General features: G+C 37.6%; 1 protein-coding gene across 1 annotated transcript in view; it reads right to left on the minus strand.

Moving 5' to 3' along the window:
* The window catches only part of Mageb18 (MAGE family member B18), a 756240-nt gene that overhangs the window by 607903 nt on the left and 130880 nt on the right, over positions 1–17457 (minus strand). The gene's annotated exons all lie outside the window — the stretch shown is intronic.

The following is a 17457-nucleotide window of genomic DNA, read 5'->3' on the forward strand; positions in this document are numbered from 1 at the left end:
GCCAGAGAAGACAAACATCCAGAAATCTAGGCTAATAGCTGAGTGCCAATGTTGTATAAAATAAAGATATTCAAGAAAAGTAGAGTGCCAAAGAGGACAAGGATTTATCAATAATGAATTATCAAGACAGTTTCATTTTGTTTATAAATCCATAAAATATTCTTTAAGCAGACCAAAAACCCCACCTTTATTCTCAGAGGAATAAGCATTGGATATTTTATTTCTCCAGGGTTCAATTGTCTTCTTTATATTAGCAGATATTTCCATTCCCCTCTTACTTTTATCCATAAAGATTTCATTAACAAAACTGTCAGCATTCTATTACCTAGAAAAATTAAATTAAAAATCCTATTACTAAAAATGGGAAATTTAATAAATTCTAAATTCAATATTAAAAGCATTTAATTTCTTTAAGGCCATTTCCCACTACCTGCCATTTTCAAAACCATCTTTGAGCACATACCCACTTTAAATTTTTAATCATCTGTGAGTGATTGGCTTTAACCATTTCAAGTAAATCTGTACTTGAACTTCCTGGCAGCAAAAGACTGGGATCAATATTTGCTATAAACATCTAATCAGCTAACCTAGTCATTGTCACTTATGGTGAATAGAATGCCGGCTATGAGAATAGACAATCCAGAAAAAAAAACTCCATACTGCAGACAAGATTTTGACAAGGATCCCAGGAACATACAATGGAGGAAGGACTCTATCTAGTATGGTGGCAGATGAGCTAAGCATCCTTGTGCAGAACAATGACAGATCATCATCTCACACAGTATATGAAAACAATCAACCCCAAAAGAACTAGAGGCTTAAATATGACTTAAAAGGAAGAAAATCCTACAGGACAAAACCACTAGAGAATACCTCCATTACATTGACAGTGAGACAACCACAGTAGATATCCCTGATAAATATTCATGCAAAAATCCTCAGCATAGTACTAACAAACTGAACTGGACAGTATGTAAAGAAGATTACATACCATGGCTATAATGGTATGCCTGGAATATACCTACCGTTACCCACATGATAATTAGTGCTACCCATCACATCAGCCAAATGGAAAATAAAAATTATTCAATCGTCTAAATGATAACAAAAATTGACATCGTGTCAAAAAGGTACGACATCGTGTTGCAGTAATAGAATAAACAAAAAAGAAAGAAGTTATATATCTACATGATAAAAGCGACATATAAGAGGCACATCACTAGCATCACACTTAACATGGGAAAACTGAAGGATTTCCTTTTAAGATCAGGAAAAATATAAGGTTCTCTGCTTCTGCCACTGCTATTCAATGTAGCATTGGGAATCCTAGCCCCATCCAAGAGGCAGGTATCAAAGAAAATAGTGCAGCAAATCATTAACAAAAATGAAATTATCTCTGTTCACATATACAATAATCTTCTGTATACAAAAATATCTAAGTTCTATTATGCCATTTTGATACTTGAAAGTTTCTTTTTATTTATATACTCAATCACTATACTTCTAAATAACTAATTTGTGTTTTCTCCACCATAGTTCCTTTGTACGTCCCTGAATTTTATTCCTACATGCTGGTCAACAAACACTGAGAAAATAATACTATAAGTAACTACCAAGATACAGAAATGACAGTCCAAATAAGATCTTCATAAATTGAAGTATGTGCACATATAAGGCATTTTATGTATATGTGTATGGTGTTTGCGTAATTGTATACATGTGGATGCACATATATATGACCAGAGGTTAACATCAGGTACCTCTTCCTCAGTCAACTTCCATATTATTGTTTAGGACAGTCTGTTACCAAGTGTGGAGTTTGACAAATCAGGCTCATTGGCCAGTGAGCATCAAGAATCTGCCTGTCTCTGCCTGCCCAGTGATTGGATTATAAATGTGCCACACCGAAGTCAGTTCCTCATGCTTCTATGGGAAGCACTTAACGAACTGAGATGACTCTCTAGTTTCTTGATAAATTATTTGATATGTGTTTTAAAACAACATTAAGAGAAGCTGGAGAAAGGACTCGGTGGTTCAGAGAATTTGTCAGTCTAGAAGAGGCATTCCATTCCGTTCCCAGCACCTATATGATAGTTTACAGCCATCTGTAATTCCACTTTCAGTGGATCTGATGCCCTCTTCTGACTTCTGCAGGCACCATGTATGCACGTGGTACACACATGTATATATGCAGGCAAAACACTCATACACATAAAATAAATAAAAATATTTCTAAATGCAACATTAGAATATATCACAACTCCAAATGCAAATTAATCCCTTTCAGGAAGCCCCTCATTACCAGGCTAATTTTCCTGTCTAGCTTTATTGCTTTTAACTGGACTTCCTCTCAATGTCCCCAGGTATATTTGCACTAATAACACGTCATTGTTTTTACTTTCCTCTACCTGGAAATTTGTTCTCAATTTCTCTTCTTGGTGACAACTATCTCCTACTAGTCCCTCATGATCCAGTCTACATTCTGCCATATACTTACTTCTGGAGTAAGAGTTCCCTGGCTCCCAGAAGTATACGTGCATGAATTTGTAAGAATACTTGTCCTGATTTCTCATTTCTCTATAAGTAACCACGTAAGGTTGTCCTCTTCTTACCGATTATGGGATTTTTGAAGGCAAGGAACGTGTAAGCATCTTTCTAGACCGTACATGTGGAAAAAATTCCTGGTATACAAAGCTCTTCAATAAAGGCACTTACTTTGATTGTTGAATTAAAATAATGTCATGTCTTGTGTTTACTGAATGCAATATTAGTTTACTAGGCCAGGGATTTTTTTAACTCACTGAAACCTTCCACAATGCCCTGAGTTCATAATTATGCCAAATTTGTAGATTGGTGAACTGAGGTTAGTGGGGGTAACTTTAGTGTTGGAGGTGAGATTATTAATTCAAGTTCTCTACTGCTACAAATCATACTGATTTATTATTTATTATGCATATCCATGTATATATGCATAGGCACGTAGAAGTATAAATATACCTATTGCAGAGACAGTTGAACAGTCTCAGTAGTAATTGTACAGCCTACAGAGAGCAATATACCCACTATGTTGTCTTCTGCAAATGATCACCAAAATTATTACCTGGGAAAATAAGTGAACAAAGTTAGAAAGGCAAATAAAGATTCTGCAAAGTAAGCATTGCTCACAATCATGTCTTGACTGGTTAAGATGAGAAGAGAAAGTAAATTTATTTAAGAAGCGGGTGCACAAAATGCAGCGAATTAGTCAAACAGGTTGTAAGCCAATGAGGTACAAACTAATGCATTCACAAGCTGATAAGCAGTACTCTGAAATGTAAGAGGATAAACTGTGATAGGAACTCAGAACATAGCTAAATGACAGGTCAGAGAAATGACTGCAAGCAGAAATTGGAAGAGAAGTCAGGCCTTACAGTCTAAGTTAAAGAGACATTACTACTTACATGATTGATGGAAATTATGCAAGACAGTGAGCTCTCCAGAAGGAAAAAATACAGAAGTACAAGAAGATTCTGAAGACAACAAAGGTAGGCATTTAATGAACAACTATGACATTTTTCAATCATTAATAAAACATGAGTAGCATTAACTATAAAAGTGTATTCCCATATCATTTTCTAACATTGTAAAAGTATTCCAATATTATGTGCTCTTTTAAAAATCCTTACTGAGGAGAAGAGAGATGTCTCAGCCATTAAAAGACTAGATTCATAACCCAATTCCCTACTGAATACCTAACCGATACAAAGCATTGTAACAATTGGTAGAGTGGGAGAATAGGAATTTGGTTACATTACTCAAAGGGGTTTATAACATATGAGGGAACTGTAGGGGAGTTTAAAAGACCCATAAAGCTGGATGACAAACTGGGAAAGAATAGAGTGGAACTGGTTGAACAAGTAGCCTCGGAGGGGTTACAGTTAACATGAAAGAGTTTAAAATCCCAACTTACTTCTTAATTGCAGTTGCCGAGAGTGTTCCCAACTTCAAAGGGATGAAAATATTGACTCTTAAACATTAGTCATCTTCTCTCCATGGCATATAATATAGACATTAAATATCCTCAAACAGGTACCACAGTAGCATCAATACACTGGCTTTAAGTTATGATTTTCCCACCTGCTCTATAACATACATTTTGAGCTAACTTTTTCCTGTTAACATGTTTTTTGCCCATTCATTATACTGATATTTCATGAAAAAAAGTGTATTTATCAATAAATCCCACAATACAGATGCCTTCTCATCTATCAAAATCCCAAGGCCTTAAGGCAACAAAGCTCACCCCAGCTGTGCTCTTTTTCTTCAAGGTAATGCCAGAAGTGCAATACAATCAGGGGAACATTTTTCTCTTTTAATAACATTATTTTATGGTATGACTTTTAATAACATTATTTTATGGTATAAATAACAAAAGCAGCTGACACTGATTCTGTGTCCTTGGAATCCTCCTGAGGATGCTATACTTTGACGGCTCTACCTCTCCTAAGACTATCCAAGGGTAAGGAATAAATGTACCGATGATGCATGATACATACTGCTTATACAGTGTGTAAGAAAAATATGCACAACTTGTATTCTTAGACAAGTACTGTGATGAAAAAGAAAAGAAAAGAGAAAGAAAGAAAGAAAGAAAGAAAGAAAGAAGGAAGGAAGGAAGGAAGGAATGAAGGAAGAAAAGGAAGGAAGAAAGTAAGCTTGACATGTTAGGGGAAAAAAAGCACTAATTCTAAAGAGACTCAACCTATAGAGAAGTTTTCACAGATGATAAAGTTAGCAGTCACAGTGATGGAAAGGGTAGCATTATACTTTAAAATGTAATGCTGTTAGGACAGACGTGACTAGGAGAAGAAAAACAAGACTCTGCTGCATGTGTCTAGAAATACTAAAATAGAAAGAAAAATGCCTGCTTCGCCAATTTTTCTAAGACATCATGTATTTACCCACTCTCAGTTAAGCAAGGAATGGTTTCAGTCAAAAAATATTCTCCCTGTTAACAGGTTAAAACATGATCAACAGTTAAATAAACTATCATGAGCCTATGGAATTTTATGTCATTCAATTATTTACTGCCACGAAAGGTCCTCTTTCCCCATATAACAGGAAATTGACTTTCTTAGGAATGAAAAACACCCATCAATCTTGCAATACAAGTTTTATTATATGCATAAAAATCCATAAAATACCCCCAGCCAATGTTTTGTTGGGTCACACCACCCTGTCTAAACAATATGAAAAACTAACTGGTTTCTAGAATAGTACTGATATAGCTAAAACCTTCATGTATTTTTAATTCACAAGCTACATAACAAATGGCTTACCAAGGGAATTGAAGTACAAGTATGGCTTGATTTTACAGTTCCTTTAAGGAGAAAGACTAAATAATAATTCTTCCTCCCACACCCAGAGCTTCTTAGAATAGGCCTAGCAAAAGCTAAGTTGGGAATTGGATTCAAGAGGAATGTAGAAGATGTTTCCCTGAGTTTAGTTATTTTTGTTTCATTAAGAGCATAGTTCTTGCAATACATACATAAAAAGAATCCCACTAGAGAATCACATTTGGAAAGAAAGAGAATTCATATTATATTTGAAGCTCTTCAGTGCCTTTAAATATGGGAACATTGGCAAACATATGATGATGTGAACAGATCTTTTGTTTATACAGAAAGTATACACAGTGCAAAAATATACAATAAGATTAGACCATATAATTAATTCAACCAAATGCCTAAAGCAGGCAGCTTGGATTTGAGAACAACTTGACCACCTTGTGTGCCACTCCATAGATCACAGGGGTTGATTTGGTAAGTCTGTTGCAAGTATTTCCTTCTCATTCATATGTATTTCTCCAGAAGCTGTGTAATTCATCAGGGAAGGGACACACATTTCTTAGCCAAAGAAGAAAAGTAACCAAACTTTGGGGCTTATCCACTTTTCATGATGACTTCCAACATTCTTTGTAATCTACCACATTTTCAAACCCCACCACCAGAAAATTTGTTACTATCTTCACACTATTAATTAAAGTAATTTCAGTAATTTATATCTATAACTAATTTGAGTTGATTATTCTTATAATTCATATTACTTTCATACTTTAAAATAAAACTTAAAAATTAGAATACTGTAAATATTCGGCAGTGACCACACATTTCAGTCATTTCCATCATAAGAGAACTTCTTATGGTAAATGAGGACTGTGTATTTCATTATATATCAGTGATATAAATAATTTCTGCCCAACTCATCTTTGAAACCTCCAGTCTACATTGGCTCTACTACATAAAATCCAATTTTAGAAATCAAATATTTAATTCTAATACTTTAGTTGCATAATCAGAAAATGTATTTCTTGGTTTTTGGAACACATGCTATTAACTGTAATAAACTGCTAGACAATTTATTGTCCTCAAATGCCAATATAAAGTGAATCAACAGATTAACTACTCCACATTAAAGCTTAATTCACCTGAACAACACATATTCCACGTTTTCACCATCACTAAAACTATAATTTGGTAGTACCAAAAAATATAAAATACCTCAGTGTGACTCTAATCAAGCAAGTGAAAGATCTGTATGATAAGAACTTCAAGCCTCTGAAGAAAGAATTTGAAGATGATCTCAGAAGATGTAAAGGTCTCCCATGCTCATGGATTGGCAGGATTAATATAGTAAAAATGGCCATTTTACCAAAAGTGAACTACAGATTCAATGCAATCCCCATCAAAATACCAATCCAATTCTTCAGAGAGTTGGACAGAACAATTTCCAAATTCATCTGTAATAAGAAAAAAACCCAGGATAGCTAAAACTATTCTCAACAATCAAAGGACTTCCAGGGGAATCACTATCCCTGAACTCAAGCAGTATTACAGAGCAATAGTGATAAAAACTGCATGGTTGGTACAGAGACAGACAGATAGACCAGTGGAATAGAATTGAGGACCCAGAAATGAACCCACACACCTATATGGTCACTTGATTTTTGACAAAGGAGCCAAAACCATCCAATGGAAAAAAGATAGCATTTTCAGCAAATGGTGCTGATTCAATTGGAGGTCAGCATATAGAAGAATGCAGATTGATCCATGCTTATCACCCTGTACAAAGCTTAAGTCCAAGTGGATCAAGGACCTCCACATCAAACCAGAGAAACTCAAACTAAGAAAAAAAGTGGGGAAGAATCTCAAACACATGGGCACTTGAGAAAAGTTCCTGAACAAAACACGAATGACTTATGCTCTAAGATCAAGAATTGACAAATGGGATCTCATAAAACTGCAAAGCTTCTGTAAGGCAAAGGACACTGTGGTTAGGACAAAATGGCAACTAACAGATTGGGAAAAGATCTTTACCAATCCTACAACAGATAGAGGCCTTATATCCAAAATATACAAAGAACTCAAGAAGTTAGACTGCAGGGAGACAAATAATCCCATTAAAAAATGGGGTTAAGAGCTAAACAAAGAATTCACAGCTGAGGAATGCCGAATGGCTGAGAAACACCTAAGAAATGTTCAACATCTTTAGTCATAAGGGAAATGCAAATCAAAACAAACCTGAGATTTCACCCCACACCAGTGAGAATGGCTAAGATCAAAAACTCAGGTGACAGCAGATGCTGGCAAGGATGTGGGGAAAGAGGAACACTCCTCCATTGTTGGTGGGATTGCAGACTGGTACAACCATTCTGGAAATCAGTCTGAAGGTTCCTCAGAAAATTGGATATTGAACTGCCTGAGGACCCAGCTATACCTCTCTTGGGCGTATACCCAAAAGATGCCTCAACATATAAAAAAGACACGTGCTCCACTATGTTCATCGCAGCCTTATTTATAATAGTCAGAAGCTGGAAAGAACCCAGATGTCCTTCAACAGAGGAATGGATACAGAAAATGTGGTACATCTACACAATGGAATATTACTCAGCTATCAAAAAGAATGACTTTATGAAATTCGTAGGCAAATGGTTGGAACTGGAAAATATCATCCTGAGTGAGGTAACCCAATCACAGAGAAACACACATGGTATGCACTCATTGATAAGTGGCTATTAGCACAAATGCTCGAATTACCCTAGATGCACAGAACACATGAAACTCAAGAAGGATGACCAAAATGTGAATGTTTCACTCTTTCTTTAAAAGGGGAACAAGAATACCCTTGGCAGGGAATAGGGAGGCAAAGTTTAGAACAGAGGCAGAAGGAACACCCATTCAGAGCCTGCACCACATGTGGCCCATACATATACAGCCACTAAACTAGATAAGATGGATGAAGCAAAGGAGTGCAGACCGACAGGAACCGGATGTAGATCTCTCCTGAGAGACATAGCCAGAATACAGCAAATACATAGGCGAATGCCATCAGCAAACCACTGAACTGAGAACGGGACCCCCATTGAAGGAATCAGAGAAAGGACTTGAAGAGCTTGACAGGGCTCGAGACCCCATATGAACAACAATGCCAAGCAACCAGAGCTTCCAGGGACTAAGCCACTACCCAAAGACTATACATGGACTGACCCTGGGCTCCAACCTCATAGGTAGCAATGAATATCCTAGTAAGAGCACCAGTGGAAGGGGAAGCCCTTGGTCCTGCCAAGACTGAACCCCCAGTGAATGTGATTGTTGGGGGGAGGGCGGCAATGGGGGGGAGGATGAGGAGGGGAACACCCATATAGAAGGGGAGGGGGAGGGGTTAGGGGGATGTTGGCCTGGAAACCGGGAAAGGGAAAAACAATCGAAATGTAAATAAGAAATGCCCAAGTTAATAAAGATGGAAAAATATACCTATTATTTGGGAAAACCAAGAAACTGTGTGCTTGGCGAGTAAACAGGGCTTACTTAGAAATTGACCTTAAACAGAATTTAGTGAACAATGTACATTTTTTAATTCAATGACTGAATTATTATTTAAAGGGAAGCGCTGGGAAAAGTGGAGGGAGGGGAAATTGCAGTCACAATGAATTGAAAACAAACAATAGAAAACAAAAGAAAAAATAAATTCATAATTATTCCAGGCTTTTAAAGGATGGTGACTGAATTTCACCTTATTGCTACAGAGACAAAATATCTCAAAGATATTAGCAAAAAATATACTCAACAATCCAGCCAAGACTGCATCAAATATAATCTAGTATATCCTAAGGGTTAAGTGCACAATAAGACAACCTTGATTAAACTTTCTGAGCAAAGGTCAAAGAGGTATAATCAGAAAAATAACCACAAGAGATGGCAGGACAACAATGTTAACAACACAGAATTCTGTGACAATCTACATTTTCATATTGTAAAGTATGAATCTTATGTACTGATTACAGTTCCCAAAGTGTTAGAGTGCTACATTCCAATAACCAGAAGTGTTAACCTGGCATTTATATTTTGTTTTCTTTCATATGGACAACTTTAGTTATTATTTTAATTTTGTGTACTTATAGGGTATGGTATGGCATTTTGACACAGGCATAAAACATTTAATGATTAGAAAGTGTAGCATTTCCATGCAATTATGTTTTGTTGCATATTTGAAAAATGGTAAATTTCTATGCAAATATTCAATAAGTCAATTTATGCTTGGTTAGTGATGGTAATCTTTAATGAGTCAAAAGATCAGTAGCTAGAACCCATGAAGAAATAAATATTTTTTTAATCTCTTCTGAGGTCATAGCAACGTATCAGCTTACACTCAGTACATGAAATTGTATCCTTTATCTTCATCAGATGGGGTGGGTAGGTTTATGTTTATGTTTCTCTTTTGAAAGCATTCAGAGTACCTTCCAATACCAAGGACATTAGAATGCAGGGATGAAGAAGCCTCTGTGTAAGTACCAGCTCAACTTCTCCATGTTTAGTGAGTTGTGTAGGTATTGTCTTCGGTAATGAAGCTTCATTGTTAGTTTATGGAGAGCAACCTATATTCTTGGCAACAGCCTGGTGTCTTAGGGGGTTTCCACTGGGCCGCTTTGGCCAACAACTCAATTAGATGTAACCCAGTCCTAATATATGAAGCATCATTTGGTGACCAGAAATGTCTAGTTAGGACTCTGTCTCCCCCATTATTTGGTGATTTCACTCAGATAACCTTCATAGCATGCATATATTCATATACATACATGCACACATACATGTTTATATATGTATATTTTTATGAAGTAGATACTGTATAAGGTTTACACTCTATTCCTCAAATACCCCTTAATTGTAGCATTCTCTCCCCCATCCCTTCCCTTGTCCTCTCCCTGCCCTGCTTGATCCTCCCATTCCAGCCCTCCTTATCTAGCCATAATTATCTACTCTATTTCACATCTCTAGGGAGATATTTCTATCTTCCCTAGTCCCTAACTCTATGCCTAATCTCTGATAGTCTACAGAGTGTAGCTTTGTTATTATTGATTTGACCTCTAATATCCACGTATAAGAGAATCATACCATATTTGTCTTTCTGAGGCTAAGATACCTTACTCAGAATGATATTTTTCAGGTTCCATCCATTTTCCCAAAAATTTCATGATGTCAATTTTTTTTATTTTTTTTATTTTTTTTAACTTGAGTATTTCTTATTTACATTTCGAGTGTTATTCCCTTTCACTGTTTACGGGCAAACATCTCCCTAATCCCTCCCCCTCCCCTTCTTTATAGGTGTTCCCCACCCCATCCTCCCCCCATTGCTGCCCTCCCCCAACAATCACGTTCAGTCTTAGCAGGACCCAGGGCTTCCCCTTACACTTCTGATCTTACTAGGATATTCAATGCTACCTATGAGGTCAGAGTTCAGGGTAAGTCCATGTATAGTCTTTAGGTAGTGGCTTAGTCCCTGGAAGCTCTGGTTGCTTGGCATTGTTGTTCATATGGGGTCTCGAGCCCCTTCAAGCTCTTCCAGTTCTTTCTCTGATTCCTTCAACAGGGGTCCTGTTCTCAGTTCAGTGGTTTGCTGCTGGCATTTGCCTCTGTATTTGTTGTATTCTTGCTGTGTCTCTCAGGAGAGATCTACATCTGGCTCCTGTCGGCCTGCACTTCTTTGCTTCATCCAACTTGTCTAATTGGGTGGCTATATATGTATGGGCCATATGTGGGGCAGGCTCTGAATGGGTTTTCCTTCTGTGTCTGTTTTAATCTTTGCCTCTCTATTCCCTGCCAAGGGTATTCTTGTTCCCCTTTTAAAGAAGGAGTGAAGCATTCACATTTTGATTATCCGTCTTGAGTTTCATGTGTTCTAGGCATCTAGGGTAATTCAAGCATTTGGGCTAATAGCCACTTATCAATGAGTGCATACCAGGTGTGTTTCTCTGTGATAGGGTTACCTCACTCAGGATGATATTTTCCAGTTCCAACCATTTGCCTACGAATTTCATAAAGTCATTCTTTTTGATAGCTGAGTAATATTCCATTGTGTAGATGTACCACATTTTCTGTATCCATTCCTCTGTTGAAGGGCATCTGGGTTCTTTCCAGCTTCTGGCTATTATAAATAAGGCTGCTATGAACATAGTGGAGCACGTGTCTTTTTTATATGTTGGGGCATCTTGTGGGTATATGCCCAAGAGAGGTATAGCTGGATCCTGAGGCAGTTCAATGTCCAATTTTCTGAGGAACCTCCAGACTGATTTCCAGAATGGTTTTACCAGTCTGCAATCCCACCAACAATGGAGGAGTATTCCTCTTTCTCCACATCCTCGCCAGCATTTGCTGTCACCTGAGTTTTTGATCTTAGCCATTCTCACTGGTGTGAGGTGAAATCTCAGGGTTGTTTTGATTTGCATTTCCCTTATGACTAAAGATGTTGAACATTTCTTTAGGTGTTTCTCAGCCATTCGGCATTCCTCAGCTGTGAATTCTTTGTTTAGCTCTGAACCCCGTTTTTAATGAGGTTATTTGTCTCCCTGCGGTCTAACTTCTTGAGTTCTTTGTATATTTTGGATATAAGGCCCCTATCTGTTGTAGGATGGGTAAAGATCTTTTCCCAATCTGTTGGTTGCCGTTTTGTCCTAACCACAGTGTCCTTTGCCTTACAGAAGCTTTGCACTTTTATGAGATCCCATTTGTCGATTCTTGAGCATAAGCCACTGATGTTTTGTTCAGGAAATTTTTTCCAGTTCCCATGTGTTCATGATGCTACCCTAGTTTTCTTCTATTACTTTGAGTGTATCTGGTTTGATGTGGAGGTCCTTGATTAACTTGGACTTAAGCTTTGTACAGGGTGCTAAGCATGGATCGATCTGCATTCTTCTACATGTTGACCTCCAGTTGAACCAGCACCATTTGCTGAAAATGCTATCTTTTTTCCATTGGATGGTTTTGGCTCCTTTGTCAAAAATCAAGTGACCATAGGTGTGTGGGTTCATTTCTGGGTCTTCAATTCTGTTCCATTGGTTTATCTGTCTGTCTCTGTACCAATACCCTGCAGTTTTTATCACTATTGCTCTGTAATACTGCTTGAGTACAGGGATAGTGATTCCCCCTGAAGTCCTTTTATTGTTGAGGATAGTTTTAGCTATCCTGGGTTTTTTGTTATTCCAGATGAATTTGCAAATTGTTCTGTCTAACTCTTTGAAGAAATGGATTGGTATTTTGATGGGGATTGCATTGAATCTGTAGATCGCTTTTGGTAAAATGGCCATTTTTACTATATTAATCCTGCCAATCTATGAGCATGGGAGATCTTTCCATCTTCTGAGGTCTTCTTCAATTTCTTTCTTCAGAGGCTTGAAGTTCTTATTTTACAGATCTTTTACTTGCTTGCTTAAAGTCACACCGAGGTACTTTATATTATTTGGGTCTATTATGAAGGGTGTCGTTTCCCTAATTTCTTTCTCAGCTTGTTCTCTTTTGTGTAGAGGAAGGCTACTGATTTATTTGAGTTAATTTTATACACAGCCACTTTGCTGAAGTTGTTTATCAGCTTTAGTAGTTCTCTGGTGGAACTTTTGGGATCACTTAAATATACTATCATGTCATCTGCAAATAGTGATATTTTGACCTCTTCTTTTCCGATCTGTATCCCTTTGATCTCCTTTTGTTGTCTGATTGCTCTGGCTAGAACTTCAAGAACTATATTGAATAAGTAGGGAGAGAGTGGGCAGCCTTGTCTAGTCCCTGATTTTAATGGGATTGCTTCAAGTTTCTCTCCATTTAGTTTAATGTCAGCAACTGGTTTGCTGTGTATGGCTTTTACTATATTTAGGTATAGGCCTTGAATTCCTATTCTTTCCAGGACTTTTATCATGAAGGGGTGTTGAATTTTGTCAAATGATTTCTCAGCATTTAATGAAATGATCATGTGTTTTTGTTCTTTCAGTTTGTTTATATAATGGATCACGTTGATGGTTTTCCGTATATTAAACCATCCCTGCATGCCTGGGATGAAGCCTACCTGATCATGGTGGATGATTGTTTTGATGTGCTCTTGGATTCGGTTTGCCAGAATTTTATTGAGTATTTGTGCATCGATATTCATAAGGGAAATTGGTCCGAAGTTCTCTTTCTTTGTTGTGTCTTTGTGTGGTTTAGGTATAAGAGTAATTGTGGCTTCATAGAAGGAATTTGTTAGCGCTCCATCTGTTTCAATTTTGTGGAATAGTTTGGATAGTATTGGTATGAGGTCTTCTATGAAGGTCTGATAGAATTCTGCACTAAACCCATCTGGACCTGGGCTCTTTTTGGTTGGGAGGCCTTTAATGACTGCTTCTATTTCCTTAGGAGTTATGGGGTTCTTTAACTGGTTTATCTGTTCCTGATTTAACTTTGGTACCTGGTATCTGTCTAGGAAATTGTCCATTTCCTGCAGATTTTCAAGTTTTGTTGAATATAGGCTTTTATAATAAGATCTGATGATTTTTTGAATTTCCTCTGAATCTGTAGTTATGTCTCTCTTTTCATTTCTGATTTTGTTAATTTGGACACACTCTCTGTGTCCTCTCGTTAGTCTGGCTAAGGGTTTATCTATCTTGTTGATTTTCTCAAAGAACCAACTTTTGGTTCTGTTGATTCTTCCTATGGTCCTTTTTGTTTCTACTTGGTTGATTTCAGCTCTGAGTTTGATTATTTCCTGCCTTCTACTCCTCCTGGGTGTATTTGCTTCTTTTTGTTCTAGAGGTTTTAGGTGTGCTGTCACACTGCTGACATATGCTCTTTCCTGTTTCTTTCTGCAGGCACTCAGCGCTATGAGTTTTCCTCTTAGCACAGCTTTCATTGTGTCCCATAAGTTTGGGTATGTTGTACCTTCATTTTCATTAAATTCTAAAAAGTCTTTAATTTCTTTATTTCTTCCTTGACCAGGTTATCGTTGAGTAGAGCATTATTCAACTTCCACGTATATGTTGGCGTTCTTCCCTTATTGTTATTGAAGACCAGCTTTAGGCCGTGGTGGTCTGATAGCACGCATGGGATTATTTCTATCTTTCTGTACCTGTTGAGGCCCGTTTTTTAACCAATTATATGGTCAATTTTGGAGAAAGTAACATGAGGAGCTGAGAAGAAGGTATATCCTTTTGCTTTAGGATAGAATGTTCTATAAATATCTGTTAAGTCCATTTGGCTCATGACTTCTCTTAGTCTGTCTACGTCTCTGTTTAATTTCTGTTTCCATGATCTGTCCATTGATGAGAGTGGGGTGTTGAATTCTCCTACTATTATTGTGTGAGGTGCAATGTGTGTTTTGAGCTTTAGTAAGGTTTCTTTTACGTATGTAGGTGCCCTCGTATTTGGGGCATAGATATTTAGGATTGAGAGTTCATCTTGGTTGATTTTTCCTTTGATGAATATGAAGTGTCCTTCCTTATCTTTTTTGATGACTTTTAGTTGAAAATTGATTTTATTTGATATTAGAATGGCTACTCCAGCTTGCTTCTTCTGACCATTTGCTTGGAAAGTTGTTTTCCAGCCTTTCACTCTGAGGTAGTGTCTGTCTTAGTCTCTGAGGTGTGTTTCCTGTAGGCAGCAGAATGCAGGGTCCTTGTTGCGTATCCAGTTTGTTAATCTATGTCTTTTTATTGGGGAGTTGAGTCCATTGATGTTGAGAGATATTAAGGAATAGTGATTATTGCTTCCTGTTATATTCATATTTGGATATGAGTTTATGTTTGTGTGCTTTTCTTCCCTTTGTTTTGTTGCCAAGGCAATTAGTTTCTTGCTTCTTCTATGGTGTAGCTTGCCTCCTTATGTTGGGCTTTACCATTTATTATCCTTTGTAGTGCTGGATTTGTAGAAAGATATTGTGTAAACTTGGCTTTGTCATGGAATATCTTGGTTTCTCCATCTATGTTAATTGAGAGTTTTGCAGGATGCAGTAACCTGGGCTGGCAGTTGTGTTCTCTTAGGGTCTGTATAACATCTGTCCAGGATCTTCTGGCTTTCATAGTCTCTGGCGAAAAATCTGGTGTGATTCTGATAGGTCTGCCTTTATATGTTACTTGACCTTTTTCCCTTACTGCTTTTAATATTCTTTCTTTATTTTGTGCATTTGGTGTTTTGACTATTATGTGACGGGAGGAGTTTCTTTTCTGGTCCAATCTATTTGGAGTTCTGTAGGCTTCTTGTATACTTATGGGTATCTCTTTCTTTAGGTCAGGGAAGTTTTCTTCTATGATTTTGTTGAAGATATTTACTGGTCCTTTGAGCTGGGAGTCTTCACTCTCTTCTTTACCTATTATCCTTAGGTTTGATCTTCTCATTGAGTCCTGGATTTCCTGTATGTTTTGGACCAGTAGCTTTTTCTGCTGCACATTATCTTTGACAGTTGAGTCGATGATTTCTATGGAATCTTCTGCTCCAGAGATTCTCTCTTCTATCTCTTGTATTCTGTTGGTGAAGCTTGTATCTATGGCTCCTTGTCTCTTCTTTTGGTTTTCTATATCCAGGGTTGTTTCCATGTGTTCTTTCTTGATTGCTTCTATTTCCATTTTTAATTCCTTCAACTGTTTGATTGTGTTTTCCTGGAATTCTTTCAGGGATTTTTGTGATTCCTCTCTGTAGGCTTCTACTTGTTTATTTATGTTTTCCTGTGTTTCTCTAATGGAGTTCTTCAGCTGGTTAAAACATCATAATGTAAACGTACTGTATTTTCTTTATCTAGTCTTCTGTTAACAGACGTCAAGGTTGTTTCCAACTTCTGAATAGAGCAGCAATGAACATGGATGAGCAAATGTCCTTGTGGTAGAACAAAGAATAACTATATATCTAAGGAGGTATACCTGATTCTTCAGGTAGAACTATTTCAAATTTTCTGAGGAACCATTTCCAATGTGGTTTGTTCTTGTTCCCACCAGCACTGGAGGAGTGAGTGTTCCTCTTGTTCCATATCTTTGCCAGCATGAACTGTCACCCTTGTTTCTGATTGTAACTATTCTGACAAGATGGAATTCAAAAGTTGTTTTGATTTGCATTTACTTAATGGCTAGGGATGTTGAACATTTAAGTGTTTCTTAGCCATTTGAGGTTCTTCTTTTGAGATCTCTCTGTTTAAGACTGCAACTCCATTTTTTTTTATTAACTTGAGTATTTCTTATTTACATTTCGAATGTTATTCCCTTTCCCGGTTTCCGGGCAAACATCCCCCTAATCCCTCCCCCTCCCCTTCTTTATGGGTGTTTCCCTCCCCACCCCCATTGCTGTCCTCCCCCCAACAATCACGTTCACTGGGGGTTCAGTCTTAGCAGGACCAAGGGCTTCCTCTTACACTGGTGATCTTACTAGGATATTCATTGCTACCTATGAGGTCAGAGTCCAGGGTCAGTCCATGTATAGTCTTTAGTTAGTGGCTTAGTCCCTGGAAGCTCTGGTTGCTTGGCTTTGTTGTTCATAAGGGGTCTCGAGCCCCTTCAAGCTCTTCCAGTTCTTTCTCTGATTCATCCAACGGGGGTCCTATTCTCAGTTCAGTGGTTTGCTGCTGGCATTCGCTTCTGTATTTGCTGTATTCTGGCTGTGTCTCTCAGGAGCGATCTACATCCGGCTCCTGTCAGCCTGCACTTCTTTGCTTCATCCATCTTGTCTAATTGGATGGCTGTATATGTATGGGCCACATGTGGGGCAGGCTCTGAATGGGTGTTCCTTCTGTGTCTGTTTTAATCTTTGCTTCTCTATTCCCTGCCAAGGGTATTCTTGTTGCCCCTTTTAAAGAAGGAGTGAAGCATTCACATTTTGATCATCCGTCTTGAGTTTCATGTGTTCTATGCATCTAAGGTAATTCAAGCATTTGGGCTAATAGCCACTTATCAATGAGTGCATACCATGTGTGTTTTTCTGTGATTGTGTTACCTCACTCAGGATGATATTTTCCAGTTCCAACCATATGCTTATGAATGCAACTCCATTTTTAATGAAGTTTTTTGTTTTCTTGATGTGTAGGGATATGCTTTTTTCTTTTCTTTTTTAGAGTTCTTCATCTAGTTTGTATATTATCCCTCTATTAGATGTCTAATTGGTAAGAATCTTTTCCCATCCTGTAGGCTGCTGCTTGTAC

This window comes from Rattus norvegicus, chromosome X (assembly GCF_021556685.1).
Source record: "Rattus norvegicus strain SHRSP/BbbUtx chromosome X, alternate assembly SHRSP_T2T, whole genome shotgun sequence".
NCBI classification, from domain to species: Eukaryota; Metazoa; Chordata; class Mammalia; order Rodentia; family Muridae; genus Rattus; species Rattus norvegicus.